The sequence below is a fragment of the Triticum aestivum genome, chromosome 6B, assembly GCF_018294505.1.
Source record: "Triticum aestivum cultivar Chinese Spring chromosome 6B, IWGSC CS RefSeq v2.1, whole genome shotgun sequence".
Taxonomy (NCBI): Eukaryota; Viridiplantae; Streptophyta; class Magnoliopsida; order Poales; family Poaceae; genus Triticum; species Triticum aestivum.
Window position 1 is genome coordinate 211,488,773 of NC_057810.1, and position 21,834 is coordinate 211,510,606.

Consider the following 21,834-nt stretch of genomic DNA (forward strand, 5'->3'; position numbering starts at 1 on the left):
TTGCGGGGATGAGAGATTGCCCATCTTAGTGGGGGAGATTTTAACATCATTACGAGGAAAGAAGAAAAGAATAGTGATCATTTTGACGGACGATGGTCCTTTATGTTCAACATGATCATTGAGAGTCTTAATCTCATGGAGATTGAACTCACATGTAGACAGTTTACCTAGGCAAACACTCTTCCTACTCCTACTTACAAGAAGCTTGACAAGGTGCTTGCGAGTGTGGAATGGGAACAGAAATACCCACTGGTATCGGTACACACGATGTAGAGGGCGGTTTCCGACCACATGCCCTTGTTAGTTGACTCGGGTGAAGCAACACATATGGGCAATAAAAACATTTTCTCTTTCGAACTAAGTTGGTTCGAAAAAGAAATTTTTATAGAGATGGTGGCAAGAGAATGGGCTAGAACTGTTGCCGGTAGATCCAGCATGGAGCGCTGGCAAAATAAGATTAGACACCTGAGACAATTCTTGAGGGGTTGGGCCAGAAATGAGTGGGATTTATAAACAAGAGAAAGAACGGCTTATCCAGTTGATTCAGACGCTAGATGTGACAGCAGAAACGAATCTGCTGGACGAGTCAGACCAAGCCGTTAAGTCTAAGGCCGAGTTGAAATTGTGTGCTTTGCTTAGAGAAGAGGAAATGAAGTGGGCTTTAAGCGCTAAGGTTCTTAGTGTCGTCCAAGGGGATGACAATACCCAATTTTTCCATATGATTGCTAATGACAAACATAGGAGAAAGAAGATTATCCACCTTGAGCAAGATGAGGGAACAATTGTGGGTCATGAGAATCTTAAGTTATATATATCCAACTATTATAAGCAACTTTTTGGGCCACCAGTGGATAATGCGGTGGCCCTAGATGAGCATGAGGTAGACGATATACCTCAGTTGAGGTCAGAGGAGAATGAGATTCTAACCGCACCTTTTACTAAGAAGGAGGTTTTTGAGGCGACCACTCAAATGAAACCGAATAAAGCACCGGGACCAGATGGGTTTCCGGCTGAATTCTATAAGAAATGTTGGCATATCGTGAAAGATGATCTTATGCCTATGTTTCAGGACTTCTTTAATGGTCATATGCAACTGTTCCATCTAAACTTTGGTACGATAACTCTTCTGCCAAAGAAAGATGAAGCAATTCGTATTGAGCAATTCAGACCCATTTGTCTCTTGAATGTGAGTTTCAAGATTTTTACAAAAGTGGCCACCAATAGATTGACACAGATTGCTCATTCGGTAGTGCAACCAAGTCAGACTGCCTTTATGCCTGAAAGACACATCCTAGAATGGGTAGTTGTCTTGCACGAAACTCTACATGAAATCCATTCGAAGAAACTCGATGGGGTAATTTTCAAAGTAGACTTTGAGAAGGCACATGACAAGGTGAAATGGCCTTTTTTTTACAGCAAGCCATGTGCATGAAGGGCTTTAATGGGGCATGGAGAAATCAGGTGGATTCTTTTGTCCAGAAAGGTAGTGTTGGGATAAAGGTGAATGATGACATTGGTCATTATTTTCAAATGCATAAAGGCCTGAGACAAGGAGACCTGATGTCTCCGATTCTGTTCAACATTGTGGCAGACATGTTGACAGTTCTCATAGGTCGGGCCAAGGAGAGTGGCTTGGTAGGTGGTCTTGTTCCCCATTTGGTGGATGGGGGCGTCTCTATCCTACAATATGCGGTTGACACCATTATCTTCATGGAGAATGACCTCGCAAAAGCGAGGAATATGAAACTAATGTTATGCCTATTTGAACAACTGTCTGGTTTAAAGATCAACTTTCACAAGAGTGAATTATTCTGCTTTGGTGGAGCCAAAGATGACCAAGATAGCTACAAGCAACTGTTCAGTTGTGAACTGGGGTCATTACCATTCAGTTATCTAAGCATTCCAATATATCATAGGAAATTAACCAATAAGGAATGGAAATGTATCGAGGATCAATTCGAGAAGAAACTAAGCTGCTGGAAGGGTAAGCTTATTTCATATGAAGGACGACTAGTATTGATAAATTTGGTACTCACGAGTATGCCAATGTTCCTTCTTTCTTTCTTTGAGGTGCCTAAAGGGGTACGCAAGAGACTAGACTTCTATTGATCCCCTTTTTTCTGACAGACAGATAAGGTTAAGACAAAGTATCATTTGGCAAGATGGGATATTATTTGTCGACCAAAAGACTAGGGGGGGTCTTGGGATCGAGAACCTCGAGATTAAAAATAAATGCCCATTGAGCAAATGGTTATATAGGTTATCACAGGAACCTAAGGGTATGTGGGCACAAATCCTAAGAAATAAATACTTACACTCTCGCTCAGGCTACGTAAGACCTAATGATTCACCCTTTTGGAAGGGACTCATGAGACTGAAAGAAACCTTCTTCCATAGGGTGAAATTTATTGTTGGGGACGGAACAACAACAAGGTTTTGGGAGGATACATGGTTAGGCGACACACCACTAGCTCTCCAATATCCTTCCCTGTATCACATTGCTCAACGTAAGAAAGATTACGTAGCAACGGTTTTGCAGACGGTACCTTTGAATATCCAGTATATCCAGTTCAAGAGGTCTCTAGTAGGGGAACGATGGGACTCCTAGTTACACTTAGTAAGGAGGTTGATGCATGTTCAACTCTCGGACCAAGGAGATACTTTGAACTGGAAGCTGACGGATAATGGAGTGTTTATAGTCAAATCGATGTACTTAGACCTCATTAATTCTGGCCCAATCCCAAGATCGATACACATTTGGAAAGTTAAGGTTCCCTTGCAAAATAATTTTTTTATGTGGTTTGTACACAAGCAAGTGATCCTTACCAAAGACAACTTATTAAAGCGGCGATGGGTAGGCAGTTCACGATGTTGCTTTCGTGTTCATGATGAAACAATCCAACACTTATTTTTTGATTGCCCTCTCGTGAAGTTACTTTGGCGGTCTGTTCATATAGCCTTTAATATAACCCCTCCAGTTAGCATTGACGCGTTGTTTGGGACGTGGCTAAATGGAGTGACTGCTCATATTGCGTCAAGTATTCGGATTGGAATGTGTGCACTTCTTTGGACTATATGGAACTACAGGAATGATATGATCTTTAACAGACTTTCTATGATTAACTTCTTGCAAGTTATCTTTAGGGCTACGACATGGATCCGTACGTGGTCGTTACTCACTCCTACGGGCTCTAGGGAGCAGCTGGCTACTGGGTGCAACCGGTAGGAGATGTTAGCACGGACTATATTCAACCGGTTTGTATGGCGGTTGCATAATAGGATAGGTCCTTAATGTCCTTTCGTCTAGCTGGTTGTGGCTTTGAGTTGCTTATTTTTTACTTTGCTCCTTTTGCGAGCTGTACTTTGCAGACCAGACTCTTTGTTTTGTTAAACTTGATCTAATAAAGTGGCCGCATGCATCTATCCGATGCAGAGGCCCGGGTTGACCTCCTTTTCAAAAAAATATGTATGCATGTATATGTATATGTATTTGTGTGTGCGTGCAATGATGGGATGATGGGGAGTTAATAATAATAATAATAATAATAGAGCAAACTACTCACAACTTTTCACTAGTAACTGAGATGGCAGTATATGGTCTCCAAGTGGTGACTGGTGTGGTTTCACTTCCATCGTCGACTTTATACTTTCCCTTGTTCTCAACGATGCTCTCAAGCCTTCTGTTGATCACTTTGATCCTCTTTGAAAGGTCGCTCCGCACGCGCACTTGAGTGAACAAGTCACGCGAGATCTTGACGATGGTATGACTCCAACTTGGATACCTACATTACGAAACAATGTACCATAGAACATTAGAAAAAAGAAATTTGAATTTGCGGCAAGCAACTTTGATAGTTAATCAGTTGGATTTGACTGTTGACAAAGAATCATTTGGAAAATAGGGTTTTCAAACAAAAGTTTAATTATGAAAACTAAGAATCATGACTACTCCACTTCGCCCGGGTAATTACTAGACAATAGAAGAGCGTGTGTACTTGTATCTCGGTGTGGCTATTTCTTAACAGTTAACTGCTACCCACACAATACTTGTGCTCGATCTATTCGTTATCTCTATCTAATATCAAAGGAAGGATTGTTTCTTCACTTCTTTTTGTTTGTGGTGGGATCAGATATATTTTCGTCTGTCATGGAGCCAACGATTTTCGTTCGTCCCAAATCATCTGGCTCTCGCGCTGAGTTTTTCGTCCTTAAAAAATCATCAAAAAAAGCCAGCCCAGGTGGGAATCAAACCTGCAATCAGCAGCATGCACACCTGCGCTGCTAACCAATGCGGCCATCTATCTTTAGTGTTAAAATAGGAGCGCGACTTTTAATTAAAAGAAACAACTGGCAGTGGCAAAATATAAAAACAACTAGCAAAAGTCTATGCCTAAGTGGAATCAAACACAACACCTCGCGCGTGTTAACCACGCCCCTAGGCAGTGTAGTTCTTCAATTTGTTGTCTAAAAATTGCAGCTCCGCTTATATCAACTATATGCAGCGAAAGATGTAAACTTTTCTGAATTTCAAATGTGATTTTATTTCAAAAAGAGTAAATAGTTCTGAAAAAACAAACATTTTCCAAATATGTTAACAAATTGTTAGAGACTTGAACATTTCTCAAAACTACGAACAACTATTTGAAAATGCAAACATTTATTGAAAAACAGTGACATAATTGAAAAATGGGAACATTTTCTGAAATTGTGAACATTTTTTCAAAATGTAAACATTTTGTGCAATTCCCCTAAGAATTTACGAAAAAGTTATGAAAACACGATTTTTTTTGAATTTAACAAAATTTGGAAACAGAATTTTGTTTTCTAAATAAGTGAACATATTTTGAAATTATGAACAATTTTTCAAAATCCAATTTTTTTATGAAATCCCCTGAACATTTTTCGAATATGCGAACAAATTTGGAAAACATGGACATTTTTTTAATGATTGATTTTTTTGAAACATAAACATTTTCTGAAATCACGAACATTTTAAAAATCTATGAAAATATATAAATACACGAATAATTTCAGAAATTTCAAACTTTTTGGAGTTTGCGCAAACATTTTAAAATTTCTAAACATTTGTTGAAAAAAGAAAAATATACCTTGAGTGAGTAAATTGAGCTAGCTCGTACTTGTGTCTATTACCTCCATCCATTATTATTAAGCCAGGTGCAATGAGTAGGTTCGTTGTTTTTGGATTGTTCATGAAAAATGCCTGATTTAATCTCTCCAGCAGATCGTTACAGAGCACCAGTCAATGTATGCGATGGGTTTTCTTTCCTCCAATTGGAAGCTGCTGCTTCATGCGGTCACCAGCTACAATTAGATGCATTTTATCTTCATGCGAGGTTGTCACTTGGTCGTAGAGTTTTGGCCGCCAAGCACTTTAAATCCCGACGGGAGGGTTTGTTTACTTATCAAATTAAATAATTGCCTTCTCATTTTTTACACTAAATCTCATCAATTTATATACACTTGCAAGTTGTATGGAAAATCAATAAACCGCTCCAAGAATCCATACAGAGTGAAGAGTGGGTCCCGATTATCCCTAGATATAGGTTTCTCGTTAAATTAACACAAGTTTCTACATTAACCATGTGCTTTATTCATTCATAATGTTTACTGGAATGTAACAAATATGAGTGGAATCAGGGACGGAGCCAGAAAATGGAGATAGGGGGGGGCAGCCGGGCAGGGGCTTGAACTAGAAGAGTCGATCACAATCATAGAAGAGACAATCATATAGGCATATAGTATAGCAAATATCGTGAGGTCCGTGGCTCTGCAATATGAATAAAATTTGCATATTTATTTATCTGACGGTATAATTTCTTCAGAATTGGTTACTAGTATCAATTGGTAGAAAATGTTCTCACGAAACTCTTTCTCTTCATGCCTGCAAACCCATAATTTGACAGACAATTTTTTCTGAACTTTTTTTTTATTGTTCTAGGTTTCTAGTTCTATGGTTTCTAAGGCACACGTCAAAATAAAGTGTAGACAGAAAGAGGGTTAGAAATCATGTTCACGTCATTTAACTTAGCATCATGTTCACATGACTGAGAGCTTGAACCAATTGGCATCAATTGACTGAGCTCTCTTCCTCTTCGTGTCTACACACACATAATTGGACAGTACAAGAATTTCTAATTACAGTTTTAAATGTCTATATTTATACAATTACATTCTAAAACACAGACTAATCTAATGCTGAAAATAAACTGACCTTTCTTGATCGTCTGGTCGCTCATCCGTGTGTGTGTGTGCGGTCGGCCGGAATGTGTCTGCGGTCTTCTGATCGGCACGGCAGGGAATCAGGCCGTCAGGGACAATCGGATGGAGGCCTTCCCTCCTCGGCGGACGGAGAGATTTGGTGGAGAGGATGGAGGATCTACTAGGCGGGTGGAGAGATTAGACGCAGCGGATTTTTCCAATCGCAGGAACTAAGGAACGACGAACGAGCATATTGGAAACGAAACTACCGTGCGTACGTCGTGGGCTCGCTTGTTGTCGTGCGTATTGCTTCCAGTTCCAGACTCTTTATCTTCTAGGTGGGCTGTTTTTCTTTTTCTTTTTCCTCATATTAGGGCCGTTGGCCTGCTGCACGTACATGGTTCCCTCAAAAAAACAAAATGTGTACGTATATGGGCTTGGCCTATGGCTATGGGATTTCACAGGGGGGGCGAGACAAGCCAGAATTCTGTGCGTAGGAAGAAAAATTATACGTGGTACCTATCGCTATTAGGGGTAACGAGATCGTTAGGGGGGGTCTCGCCCCCCCTCGTCCCCCCTTAGAATCGTCCCTGAGTGGAATGTAACAAATATGGTTAATGTAGAAACTTGTGTCAATGTAACGAGAAACCTGTACTAATGTGAAAGCAAAAGTTAGTAAGGGATACTTTTCATGTGAGTCGTTAAGATATTGAATTCAGTTTCATGAATCTGCATCCAGTAGTTGTCAACAAATATTAAATGTCCCATAATCACTTCCACACTTTTGAGTTCTAATAATGACTAACGTCTACTTCTGAGTTAAAACTGTTTCATACTTAAACAATTCATTTTTATATCACAATTGTTTATTAAAAGTGTAGATTTTTATTTTCTTTATTTCGAGTTGTGCATATTGTCCAAATTTTCCATTCTTTTTTTATTCTTTTTGATGAATTCAATGATTATAGATTTATTATCCTTGTAATATTTTGGTTTAATATATGTAAATTTTATTTTAAAAAGCATGCATGATTACAAGTTGTATACTTGTGTTGTAACTCAACTGCAAAGAACACATGTAAAAATATGAAACTATATTTGTGAGTGTCGCTAGTATGACATGTATCATATGGACTACCACAGTGGTACCTAGAAGACATTATTAGTAATAAAACATCCCGGATAGGATTTTCCTACACTTTTGTCTTCCCCCTTTTCTGAATAAAATTAACTTAGGCCTAAACTACTATTAGCCTCATAACACAACATGGTTTTCGCCTAATAAAACGACAACGGATGACTGTCATGTATGCATGAACTTCATACTATGCAGTAACCCCTCTAGAGATGGACCCAAAAACCCCAACAATGATGGGATTTATGGCCTATCACAACATCTATATAGTGGAACCCTTTTATGCCAATGATGGTTCTAGTGCATCTGCGGGTCGAACAATTCAAGAACCCTGGAAGAAGCGGGTGAGGTCTGTACGACCAGCTCACTCAACCTATGGATGACGTCAGCAACATCGCCCACCATTGTTGGCACTATGAGGGCAACCCCAAAATGGATCACTAAACCTCTCGCAAATGTTCAGAATGAACCATCTAGACACTTTTAGCCATTCCAACGACAATCATCAAAATTGTTCGGAATAGTCCGGACGTTCGAAATCCCGCAAACCAGCATCAAACTAGGGGTGTTTGTAGGAGTACGGATGTCCGCCATGCCGGACTTCTGCACACCGGACTCACCCTTGTGTCCATGCTCCGGACTCGAAGGCGTTGTTGTACTACCACAGACGTCGCCCACACCTTGTCAAACTTCCGCGACTCCACCCAAGCACCCGTTGGGCTTTGCATACCCTGCCAAGGTACCCGCCACCCTTTCTGACATTGTCCACAGTGGACACCATGTCCGACAAGTGTTAGGCCAAATGCCATAGCCAATTTTTTTGACGTTCTCGTTGTTTACTTTGAAGTAATAAACGCGATGGATTCATATGAGGACTACTTCTATGTAGAGCTCATGGATTCGTCTTGATCGGATGAGGATGAGGATGATGATGAAACAACGATGATGAGAGTGATTCCTGAAGACACAGAGCGTGCGACGGGGCATGCTCTCAACTTAAGGGTTCAACATGGGAACATTGAGTGCTGAACTGGAAGAGGGCATGGGAGCATATTATGTTGTACGCCGACTACTTCACCCCAGTGCACTATCGAACCATATTCCCGCCATCGTTTTGGGATGTAGCGACATGTTTTCAAACACATTTACCAAGGTGTCAGGGTCTATGATATTACTTCAAGCTGAAACATGATGCCGTTGGAAACATTGAGTTATCTGGTTGCCAGAAGCACACAACTGCTACGGGATGCTTGCTTATGGCACGATCACATATTCATGAGACGAGTACTGCCAAATGTCTAAAATCACATGCCTCGAAGCCATGGCCAGACTTGCTAATGCAATGGTCAATGTGTCTCGACTAGAGTACTTGAGAGAACCAAATGTCGCAGAGACAACAAGGCTCATGGCACTATCATTGAGATGATATGAATCCTCCATCGGCGACCTTTGACAAGACCATGTCTGAGCCATGGGTAACAAAAAATGTTACTTCACGAAAAAGAGAGGAAGTAGCTAGAAAGGATGTGTAGAGGGCATTTGGAGTGCTCCAAGACCAGTTTGCACTCATTTTGTGGACCTGCTAAACTATGGGATACAAAGACGTTCTTCGAGTTGATGACAGATTGTGTGATCATGCACGACATGATTGTGAAGGATGAGGGTAAAGGAGTTTGCCAAGGTTTAGAATTTTCAAGAGATGGGTTCTCTGATCCATCTTCCATAGTAGAATCCGGTGACATTTGAGAATTTTCTCCAAATGCATCAGCAAGTTCACCATCGAGGAACTCATGATCAACTTTAGAATGATCTGATCGAGTATCTATGGGTGTTTCATATGGACAATTAGAACATGTGTACAAATAAATTGAATACAAATCTGAACTATTTTATTTCAAAGCTTTACATTTGGATTGTTATATTTGAATTATTTTTGTAATAGAATATTTATCTTTCCATCATCAATGAATTGTGCTATTTTATCTTTGATTATTTTCAGTACTCCAACCATAGGAAAGAAAACTGAACGGGCAAACATTTGGTGACTCCTGGTTGGATGGTCGGCTCCCTGCCTGCTGTCTGTGGTCACACCCTTACGTGCTCGTGAACATTTGGTGTCGTCCATTTGGTGATCCGCGTTGGCGTTTACCTAAGATCTAACCACCTCGCCGCATGTGGGGTCGAGGAATCCGCCATTGTTCATGTAATCGATGCCAAGCACGATGCCAATGATGACGACATCCACCGTGTGTGGAGTCAATGCTGACGTCAAAGATGATGATGATGCACACATGCTAATGGATTATATCACTGCCATACATGTAGCGGTCGAGCAGTCGCACCATAGGCTCGGAGCTACTGTTGTAAGAGAAGGGCAAATCATGGTGCATGGGATCTAGTAGTGGATGAATGGAAAGGCGGCGCACTTGACATGGGCTTCGTGGTGCAAGCTTCCTTCGATGGAAAATATGGACAATGGGGTTAGTGTATCTAGGGGGAGAGAGAGGAGGGATGGAGAGAGAGGGGCAGAGAGAGAGAGAGAGAGAGAGAGAGAGAGAGAGAGAGAGGAAGGGAGAGGGAGAGGGAGGGAGAGTGATTGACTCTGGGGAGAGCGAGATTTGATGGGGAGAGAGGTTGGGGATAGGGGTCAAGAGGGATCTCTTGGATGCTATGGAGGGTAGGGTCCACGTCCATCAGTTGTCATGGTGTGCTAGTGGGAGGTGTGTTGGGTCACGCGCATGTGTGTGTGTGTGAGAGAGAGAGAGAGAGAGGTTTTGAGAAAAATGTGTGAGAGATATAGAGGGAGGCTGTTTGGTTCCCAACCACACTTTTCATGCCCCGGTTAGGCAAGTTTAACCAAGTTTTAGGAAAGATTATTTTTATGAGAAATAATCCCCACATATCATGCACAAAAGAAGTGTGCCAAGATTTTCTTTAGGAAAGCCAACATGTGGTTAATATTTTGAGCACCTAAGCTAAGGAAATTGTGGCAAACTATGCCAAAGTTAGTCACCAACTAAACATGCCCTAAATGTTGCAAGCAAAGGTGATCGGTGACCCCCCCATTGCTAAAGAGAGAATGAAGGCAACATATTTGAATTATGCATCTTTTCATTTGATTTTGAGTCATAGGATGGCCGCACTGTGAAAGGGGGTCGCGGTGTTGAATTTGGAGTGGAACCCGATAGCCTACATATAGCTGAATACACATACCAAGTTATAGTCGTGTGCCATCAAAAGTCCTCATGAAACCGCTATTTCCATACGCAATATCTAAGGTAGTTTGTGGGCCACTCAATGTCATCCAAAACTTCCGGGTGATGTTTCAGGGCCTCTAGAATCTAGATGACCTTTCCGGTTGTGTTCTGGCGAAGGTCAGAGGCATCACAGAAGCTACAGACTTTTTTGGAACCTCACTCGAAACTTCCGGGCCAGTTCGGAATCCGGCCTAGCTTCTAGAGTAGGTCAGTGCATTCCAGTAGTGCCTACCTATTCCAGAATTTTGGAACCTGGTCTTGAATCTGGGTAGGTCGAAACTTGTTCTAGAACTTCCAAACAGGGTTCCGGGCTATAAAACTTAGCCTGTAACAGACAGAAATCTGAGTGGGCTATAAAAGGCTCACCATTTATTACCCAAGGGTTATCTTCTCCCCCACTCATTGAGTTGAGTCACTTCTCTTTCTTACTTCATTTTCTCAAGCGCTAAACCTTGACGATCTCGCAATCCCTCCATCGAATCAATTCCATCCTTTGAGGAAAAGACATGAGTGCTTGATCTACATTCTCACCAAACGAAATCGTGTTCCCTTTAACTTCATCATATGTCTTTTTTACTCTTGGAGGTTGGATACTTCTAGGCAATAGGAGCCCCCGATAAGGAATCAACTTTTGACTTGTCCCCTATGTGTGAAGTTTTGGATGCCGCCACAAGGTCTACCCTAGTGGTTAGGAATCACCTTGTGGTGATACCTCAAGGATAAGAAGGTGAGCCTTTGTGGAGTTGATTGAACCTTTAATTGTGGTTCTCCCACCTCTCCAACGGTGAGTAGCTCCCCTCTAAACTCACCTCTAACTGAGTAAACATCAGGCTACATCTTCATGTCCTTGGTCTTCGGTTATTCATAACCCTAGCTCTTTACTTGAGGTTTACTTTAGTCACTTGACCTTGCAAGCATTATATAGGTTGTATATCTCACTATAGTATTGTTTAGGGGCACACTTCATATTTTAAAAAGTCTAAACTTGCCAATAATTGAAGTAAAGTTTTTAGTTGCCCCTATTCACCCCCTCTAAGTTCAACTTGATCCTTTCGGCGAGGACACAAACCAGAAAAACTTGAAATACACATGACCACTAGATCAATTGTCCATGTGCTTGCTACTGTATCTCTATAGCTTGACACATCTATCATTTTATGCATGGTTATGGGAGCAACACATCTACCATTCATATCCTCCTCATAGGATAAAGATTGGCATGTACTGAGGTTCTTGCTTGCATATATATATTTATATCCACTTTGTATATAGAACATTTTTTTTGACAAATTAATGACCAACACTCCTTCAAGCCTTCCATTCAAGCAATCAACACTCATCTATATACACCTTTGCGATGCTCATGTTGGTGCCTCTGAATTTTGTAGATTGCCGATGGTATTAATTGTCTACGAAGTCTAAGATGGTAAGAGGAAACTTTCTATTGGCTATGATTTTTTATATGGGTCTATTTTGTATCAATTGATTGCATTACATGGGCATCGGTATGTGTGGTGAGGACCATTTACCAGGCTAAATCATGCTCATCTTGTATTAATGTCTCATTTTTAAAATCTAACTTATATGTAATTAACATATACACTTACAAGTATTTGACATATGAGATCGGTCGAAGTGCAACCATGACAATCTAACAGTTGGGTGTGATTTGCTTAGGTACGATTAGGTAGACCTAATACCTTATGTCATATTTATTTATGATTACAAAGATCTAACAAATGTGAGTTGCCTCAGTTATAATTATGAAGATCTAATGGATGTGATCTATGTAAGTAGATGCAACCGATGCAATCTACTTTTGTGCGTTCATATAGATATAATGGTTGTGATATTTGTAGTTAACAGATGGTCAACTAAGTCAACAACCTGATGTTTTGATTTTTTAGAATTTATGGCATATATCTCTATGTTTGTTTGCATTGTGCTTTTAGAAAGAAGAAGGTGATGTAGTAATGATGCAATGACGACTCATATTGCCTTATGTTCTTGTGTTCACCCATTGTTTCATAAGATTGTTTGTATGTTGGGAGCACTATAACAGTGAAATCGTGGCATGCTATGGCCACATGGGTCTAAGAGGTTCCATATGTTGTCTGCTCTAACGAGTTAGCAAATATATATGTACTCCCTCCGTCTCAAAATAAGTGTCTCAACTTTGTACTAGCTCTAGTACAAATTTGTACTAAGCTGAAGACACTTATTTTGGGACGGAGCGAGTATTAGCAATATTACCCTCAATCATATGGCTATGAGAAAAGATATATTTTATAATGGTGAGACGACAATACTGCAAAAGTACAAATACCTTGGAAAACATGGTAAAATAATAAAAGACAAAAATCTTTCCATGTATAAGGCATTAATGTCATATATACATAAGTAGTTGTATTAAGTGGATCTTTCATATGCAAGAGAATAAATAGATACATTTAAAGTTCCTTTATTTTAGTATTTCCACACTTCAATATTTACATGATCAAATATATCCTCGATTACTGGCCTGTTAAGACCAAACACTCCTCTTACCTCTTGGGAGGTAAGCTGGAGCATCTTAAAAGAGCTCATCGAGTTACTCATCGTAGTAGATTGATTTGTGTAAATAATCAACTTAGACAAAAATTGAAATGCCTAGAATCTTATCTACACTATAGAAACGGGATTATGTAGGCTTCCATAACTTTGTGAAACATTAGACCTGGGTAGTACCCAATATGGAAACATCATATTTGTATGTTTTTTTTGTTGATTAGCGTGATAGCGAGGGGTAAAAGACATTCCAATAGATGATACCAAGCTCATTGCTGTGGGAATTGGTAACAATATATTTCGATGAGATTTGGTTACATGAAACATGAATAATTGAACTAATAAGATAAGAACTGAAACTGAAATACATATGATTTATTCTATAATTCTAGATATCTATTTAATATAAGTAAGATAATAGCATGGAAAGAAATTTTCTTGTTCTATTTTTGCGGGGAAAGAAAGTTTTCTATTCACGGTTGCATGCTAGGTGCCTTTTTATGCATGATTATGCGTCGAGGTGACATATTTGCATGTTGAGACAAATAAGTTTTTGAGAATCACTTATCTATCTATATATTATATAGTAAAAGCAAAATATGGATCAAAAGTAGAAAATAGCTACAAAATCCCACAAAAATCATAAACATCCATCCGTTAAATTTTGTAAACAATCACTGTTATTATATCTCGACTATTAGTTTTTATTAATCTTTTACTGCCAGCTCTCCCATCCACAGTTTTGTTCCAGTAGGACGTGAGAGGTTTGCTAGGCCTAGTAACACTAGTCTCTTGCAATTTATTTTGACGAAGTATACAAAATAACTAGAGTGCATCACTCAAGCTAGATTAGCCCTAGGCATAACCTGATGCTAACTATGCCCCTAAATGTGGTAATGATATTATGTATGAACCATGATTGAACAGTTCAATGATTCCCTCTGTGTTTTACTCCAATTAATTCATTTTTGTAGAGAAGCCTTCTGATTCCTTCTATTTTCTATGATAAGTTTTCTAGTTGGTATGCCAAAATGTAAGAAATCTATAGAGATGACTCTTCATATTAGACAACAGATTAATTTTTTTGCCTGATGCATTCTTTTAGAATTGCTCATTGGTCCTTGAAAGAATATGCTTCGACCAATTACAGAGCCAGAACTAGAGAAAAAGGCAGTGGCGATAACCATCGTTTCATGAGTTGATGAGAGAAATATATGCAACCGATGGTAACCGTGATATACTATGTATGACTAATAGAACGCCCGTGCATTGCTACGGGCTATAACACATATATAAATGAATCACACAAAAGATTAAGGTCGTTTCCATGATTGAAGCTCATTTCTCCCTCATACGTTCGTGGGTGTCCAGACATCAAACAATCGCCTAGTAGGCACCACAAAATTCAACTGTCTGGTTAGTCCGGTCTCCCTCAAATCCAGACGATATATGGAGGAGAAATTTCATTGTCCGGACTATCCGCCAAGTTACCTCCAACATGCGGGCCCAACATAAAAACTCCACCCCACGACACACCCTTCTCTTTTCCTGTCAGACGCTCCCCTTCCATCTCGGTTTCCCGTCGTAGCGGGACATTTCTCGCGGGAGCTCTCTCCTTTAAAAACGGATGATTCCCAACTCACGTTCGTCATGCGTTGCAACAAGGATGAAAATTTTCATATTTACAATATAAAAAGTGTTGGTTAAACTAACAAATATACTATCACCACAAAACAACAAATAACTATAGAGATCATTCTCAAAGGTCCATTCAACTTTGCAAATCAATGCATGTAGTAAAATGTCATCTTTTGTAGGGTTCCTAATTGTGTTGCAACAGGTGCCAATATTTTTCTCCCATTTATCAGATCTTGCATCTATTTAGAGTTTGCAACACCTTCAGTTCAACATGTCAATATCATGATGAAACAACATCATATGTCCCTTGAATTCTGCAACTCTGATGAAACAAAAAAATGCACGTGCATATCAACGTGTGAGGCGAGTGGCAACCTGAACATATTCCTAGTAACCATTAAGCTCCACCTCTAGCCCACCCACCATTCATTGCTAGAAGAGATACTTGTTGTTCTTCTCTTCCTCGTCTCCCCCCAACACATCTTCTACCCCTAACCTCTTCGCCATGCAATGTTGTATCATACAAATTTAAAGCGTCATTGTCCACCCCCAGTTGTATATTCCTATGTATCATTGAGTGACTGCCATCGTACTGCAAAAAGCCCTATATTAATTACTGATCACAATTCGCATGCGGACGCTCAGGATTTCGGCATCGCGTGTCACCATGTCCCAAAAATTCATGTCCCTTTGATAATAGATATATTACACATTTGACGCGCCTCTTGCAGTGAATTCATTACTGCAAGGCCTATCGAGTATTGTAGGGCACATTTCCTTAACATTTTTTTACGTTTGAATGGGCACACTTGATTTGAGAATGTAGCCTGCCTGGCTCTCTGTATGGCTGACAAGAAATATAATATGATGGCGTGCATGAATGTCTATACGAGGCAGTCCGATGACCCGCCTGCCACCACGGAGGTGGGAGTGTGCAAGAAAGAAAAACCAGCATGAAGGGATGGTGGTGGGAGGTGAAGGCGAAAATAAACCGTGGAGGCATAAATAAACCATGCGTACCGGACTACCAACTCCCTTTAATAGTAGAGATATATGTGTTTTGGTAAGATAAGGAAATATATCTGATTTGGTAAGATAAGAAAAAAATGTTATTTTTGTTGTATTAGTAAAGTTGTGATTGTCATTTAATGGTAGAGATAATGATACCAATAAATGGCAGCACATTGAGGAATATCTTATTTTGTTTTGAATATATCGAGAAAATCTTATGTTTGTCATTTAGGAAGGCGATCTCACATATATGGTGCAATTTCTGAATTCTCAATTACATATTATTTACGTGATAGAGTTGAATCAGCACCTACCAAAGCAAGCACGAAAGAAGATCTCCCTCTTTAATTGGATTTGGTTTTCAATGGGAGGGAGAAAAATAAACCGGTGGAAGGGGTGGTGGGAGGTGAGACGAAAAAAACCAACGAAAATAAATCATGGAGGCGAAGCTACCAACTTCCCATTTATGAGTAGAGATTACATTATGAAAGGAGGTGGTTCAGCTGTAAATTCTTAACTATATGACACAGTTTGTTAGTCCATGCCATGTCAACAAATGGTTATTGAATGGTCATTACATGTTGTTGTACTGCTTTTGTTTTAGAGAACGTGGGGTTTGAATCCTTTCATGCGACTTAATTATCCAATACGACCAAACCCGAGGATGTTGGTAGGATAGCTGCAAAAAGGGATGACATGTATGCTCCTCCAATTAGATTAATCAATGCAAGTGTTTTTTTATCTTCCACCGAAGTGCACTATGTGATTTCTCCTTTTTATTCAACTTTAAAATTATATTGATAACAAAATTGTTGGCCATACTTCCACAACATGTATTTATGAAAAAAAATTGGTCCAGCTAGAGTTGATGTAAATTGCAGCTTGTTATGGTACGTATCTTTGTTGGTTAACTCGTTCTTATCTAAGTAACTTATTTTTAAGTTTCTTCTGATGTGCTAGAAGTCAATTTAGTATTGTTTAAATTACACAAACATAAGACCCTAGAAGTATTTTTCATGTCCTTATGTGATAAAGCCTTATGTGTACAATATTAGTTTGTCACCTCAAAACATTTAGTTAGTACTCACTCCATACTAATAGTTTTATTAAAATTTGTATTGCTATAGTAACTAGCAAACCCATTTCAGTTTCTTTCATCAGATAATGGGCTACTTTATATATTCCTTATATATTCACTTTCTCTATTCTAGATGGCGTTACATGTTGCCTTGAGTCGATTTTGTATGGAAGAATCATAATATAAATCTAAAATTTCCAGATTTGATTATCATGAAATTATAAATTATTAACAGAGTAGGTGCGAACATAGGTGCATACATTTTTCATTCAGTCTCACATGATAATTGGGAAATGGATAGGAGAGTGTAAGAGGGAACTTACGGGCATACATTTTTTATTTAGTCTCAGATGAAAAATGAAAAATGGATGGGGTAGTCTATTTTGATTGTTAGAAACAAACACATAATAGTTCAGGATGGCCGTGAATTTTGTTTCCCATCGATGGCCACAAATTCATTCATGTGAGATGCATCAACTAGAAAAAGAATAGGAGCAATATTTTAATCATCAACTATGATCTTGCCAAGTTGATTAATTGTAATGAGAATAAATTTTGCACATGTGTTATTATTCATGCATTTGTCTACCATCTGAAGTGGAGACACTATTTGTGGCCAGAAAATATATTTGTTGAAGCCTCTCGTGACTACCTTATTTTTATGAATAAAATATTAATACGTTTCAGCGGGTAATAAAATATATTACACATTTTAAACCATGGTTTTGGAGTACCATATCTGTAAATTTTGCCATTATTTATAATTCAAGTAATTTTAGTATTAATCAGAGTTTTTTTATAAAAAATGATGAAGCGTAGTTAAGTATACCACATTTGGAAAGGAAAGATATGTAGATCCCCAAAGTTGTAGCATCTGAACAAAAATCACAGTATAACATATAGGGACACGCATAAATCATGTTGTCTTTTTCGCATAAAAATACTAAGACATGCCAATTCTTTATAAAGCATAATGTGCAAGTCTTCTCACTTTACATCTTATTTATTTAGCCGCTACACTGTTCATCCTCTTGGCATTTGCATAACAAGAAGTGCACTGAAAATTATTTCTTTCAGTGACTGCCCAAGGCGTCGATGCCTAAACCATCCTAGATAAGAATGAAAATTTGGGGCACACATTGATATGTAAATATTTAATGATACATATTCATGGCTCTAAATTTACTTGACCAGTCAGATCCTCATATTAGTATAATCTTTTCTCCGATGCTCTTTATATTGGTACTACTATCTTGACCAAGCTAATCCAATCGGTTTGGATATATCACTTGAATTTGATTAGGATGTAAAATCCTCAGTGGATCTGAATGTCCATTTTAACAATCCATTTCACTAAGAGGTAATTTACTGAATGAAATGCTTGAAACTTACATGTACAAAGATTAAAGTAATTCAAAGGCATAAAAGGGAAACCCCAAAGAATGAATGGTTCGCTAATAATCTCGTGAAGAGAGAACATTTTAGAACAAAAGATGTGCAATTCCAAAGATGAAGGGCATCGCAAGAGAAGAGGGTGATAATATCTGGATTTTGGTATATGTTCAGACTGAAGACATTGTCCATATATTTAGTAACTTACAAAGGCATAGTCAATATTTTTTTGTGCAGTTCAGGCTACGTTAGTGAATAATAAATACATTTTTTCTAGTTATTATAACACTTGTGGAGTTTCATTTCGATAATCCGGAGTCTACAAGACATGAACAACATATTGGAATGTAATACTTTATAACTTTCTTATATTTGCTCTTTAGTACTTCTTCCAAAGTTTCATTTTGATGTTTCCTGTTTGTTTTCGCTCAATATTTATTAGCCATGCATTGGACTGTATTTATAGTGAAAGCTTTATCTCAAGCACTTCTAGAAATTAACTTAATTAGACTACATGGTGGAAGCTTGGAAAATAGAAAAGACCAATACAATCAAGAGGGGGGGGGGGATACCTAAAGTAGTGCTGCTAGAGAAAAACCCAAAGTTCCATAAAACAATTTTCGCATGCCAATATGGTCTGGCAGAAAGTTTTATTTTTCTTGCTAAAATACAGTATATTTTTGCTACTGAAATTAATTACACTTTCAGGTGTATATCATGAAGAACTACTATGAAGCTATATTCCTGAAAAAATGTACCATTGATGAGTCCTTTATGCTTCTCTGACATATTGCGTTTTGGAGTTTGATTCCTTGCTCTTTACTGGAATGTTGGAAATACCTAGAACTTACATATATATATATATATATATATATATATATATATATATATATATATATATATATATATATATATATATATATATATATATATATATATATTACATGGTGATTTACATGAGTTGTGCTAACAGTTCAATTAACTGTGCAATTCTGGTAAAATTACCGAACTCATTACAGTTTGTATTTAGTGTTGACTTGAATTCACAATATGATATATATGTATTTCATTTCCAATTCGCAAGAAAAAAAATTGTGTTGATATGAAACATATATATGACGCTACAAAGTTAATGGATAGTGCATTTTGATTATTCAAGTTTAAGCTTTGAATGTAAATTTCTTCTATATATTTTAGTTTGTCAATAACTAGAAGTCACAAGGTTTCAAAAAAATTAGAGGTCACAAATCTTCAAAGAGTAAATTTTGATACCAAGCCAATGATATCAATTTTATGTTACATTAACCCATATATTACAAGATTAATTGTTGTTCATAAGTTTAAAATTATAATTTAAGTATGATTCGTTACTGGCCAAATTTCGGATGGCTTCCGAAGCATGACCTATACATCATAGGCCGAGGGTGTATTATTCTGTTTGCGCATTATGGGGGAAAGAAGTTAGAAAAACAGATTCATCAAGGATGATAATTGATATGCATAATTATATATAGTATTTTGAGTAAACACAATAAAAAGAAGGATGCCCGGGCATTCGCGCGCCATTCTGCTAGTTTAATTGTATATAAGACTAGCAAAAGGGCCCGTGCGTTGCAACGGAAGAAAAGAATATCACACGCTCTTAATTTACAAAAAATGGTCTATAATCAGAGTATTTGTAGCTACAGCCCAAACAAAGATGGTCTTTACCTACAAAAGCGCAGGTTCAAGATTCCACACGTCTTCTATTTAAACATGGCTTGCATGTAGATTTAATACGTACGAAGAAACAGGTAAGTTATCTTCAATTTCGTCTCCAATTCCGATTTTGCTGAGATGTTCATCCACAATCCAGATCAGTACCATATGAACGAAAAGACGCATAATGCATTGTTTATTAAGATTGCATCTTTGATAGTTCTTTTTAAATGGTTAACATGTAAAATAACATCATATTTAGATTCTATATATTTTTCTAATCAAATTCCACAAAAGGGTCCGTGCGTTGCAACGGAAGAAAAGAATATCACACGCTCTTCATTTACAAAAAAGGTCTATAATCAGAGTATATGTAGCTACGGCCCAAACAAAGATGATCTTTACCTACAAAAGCGCAGGTTCAAGATTCCACACGTCTTCTATTTAAACACGGCTTGCATGTAGATTTAATACGTACGAAGAAACAAGTAAGTTATCTTCAATTTCGTCTCCAATTCTGATTTTGCTGAGATGTTCATCCACAATCCGAATCAGTACCATATGAAAGAAAAGACACATAATGCATTGTTTATTAAGATTGCACCTTTGATAGTTCTTTTTAAATGTTAACATGTAAAATAACATCATATTTAGATTTTATATATTTTTCTAATCAAATTCCATATATAATATGTTTAATTTGAAGTTAAAGTTTAGAAGATATGCGTATTTTAAAAAACATTTGATATGTACTGCGGGTTTAATGTCAGAAATATCAGGGGGGTCTTCTATAAAATAGCATGATGGACTAAGAATACCTATTTTTTTATTAGTATATACTCCCTCCGTCCGAAAATACTTGTCATCAAAATGGATGAAAACGGATGTATCTAGAACTAGAATACATCTAGATGCATCTATTTCAGTGACAAGTATTTCTAGACGGAGGGAGTATAAGGTATAGATATAGATATAGATTATGTCCCGGTTGAGACTAAGGAGACAAGAGGTAGAATAAGGGAAAGTACAAAGTAGTGGCTGACATATACCTGGAGAGGTCGACCCGAAAGAAATACTGGTCGACGGCGTCCTCGGCGTCGAAGACGGCGTCGCGGGTCTGCTGCAGGCAGACCCTGATGAGTTCGTCGTTCTTGGTGCGCCGCCTCGGCTCAGCGTCGCGGATGAATGCTTGCATCCACATGAGCTTGTCGCGGAGGCTCCGGACGTCGTCGTTCACCGCCACCATCGCCCGCGCCTCGCTGATCGCCAGCTCCTGCAGCCTCCCTACAAGCGGCCCCAACACGGCCTCTGCCATGTTGACTAATTTCCTGTCTCTCCCTAGGTAACAGCTTGATCGTGCGATGCAAATGCACGCGGCAGGCCGACAGAGTCGTATTTATAGCTATGCTCGCGTAGCTGCCGTCCATGCGAGTGCTAGCTCGCTGCCTAAGCCACTTTGAGTAGCAATAGAGGGAGGCATAGAATCATTCTGCGAAGACGAAAGGGAAAGGACATCGATCAGCTATATATGTGTTGCTTGCTGCCTTATACGTATATATGCATTTCTTCCCACAGAACATGATGCTTTACTAGAGGCATTCACGCGCTTTGCCGCGCAATTATTTTCTAACAAAGTATTGGTAGCAGTAGGCTTTGTTGGTCGGCTCATAGATCGGCTTGTACAGGCAAAATGCACTGTTTTGACCCTTTTGACATAGTTTAGTACGATCTGATCCTAAGTAAGAAAAAATTTGGATTTGACCCTTTTCCTACCGCCACCCGATCTGGCGGTAGGATTTAACAGACTACCACTACAGATCATGACGGTAGAATCCGGGTCAACGTAAACGCACTACCGG

General features: G+C 38.6%; 1 pseudogene; it reads right to left on the reverse strand.

Annotated features, from left to right (window-relative positions):
• Positions 1-21,290, reverse strand: part of LOC123139105 (putative disease resistance RPP13-like protein 3) — a 93,972-nt pseudogene extending 72,682 nt beyond the window's left edge.
• Between the last annotated feature and the right edge of the window lie 544 nt (positions 21,291-21,834).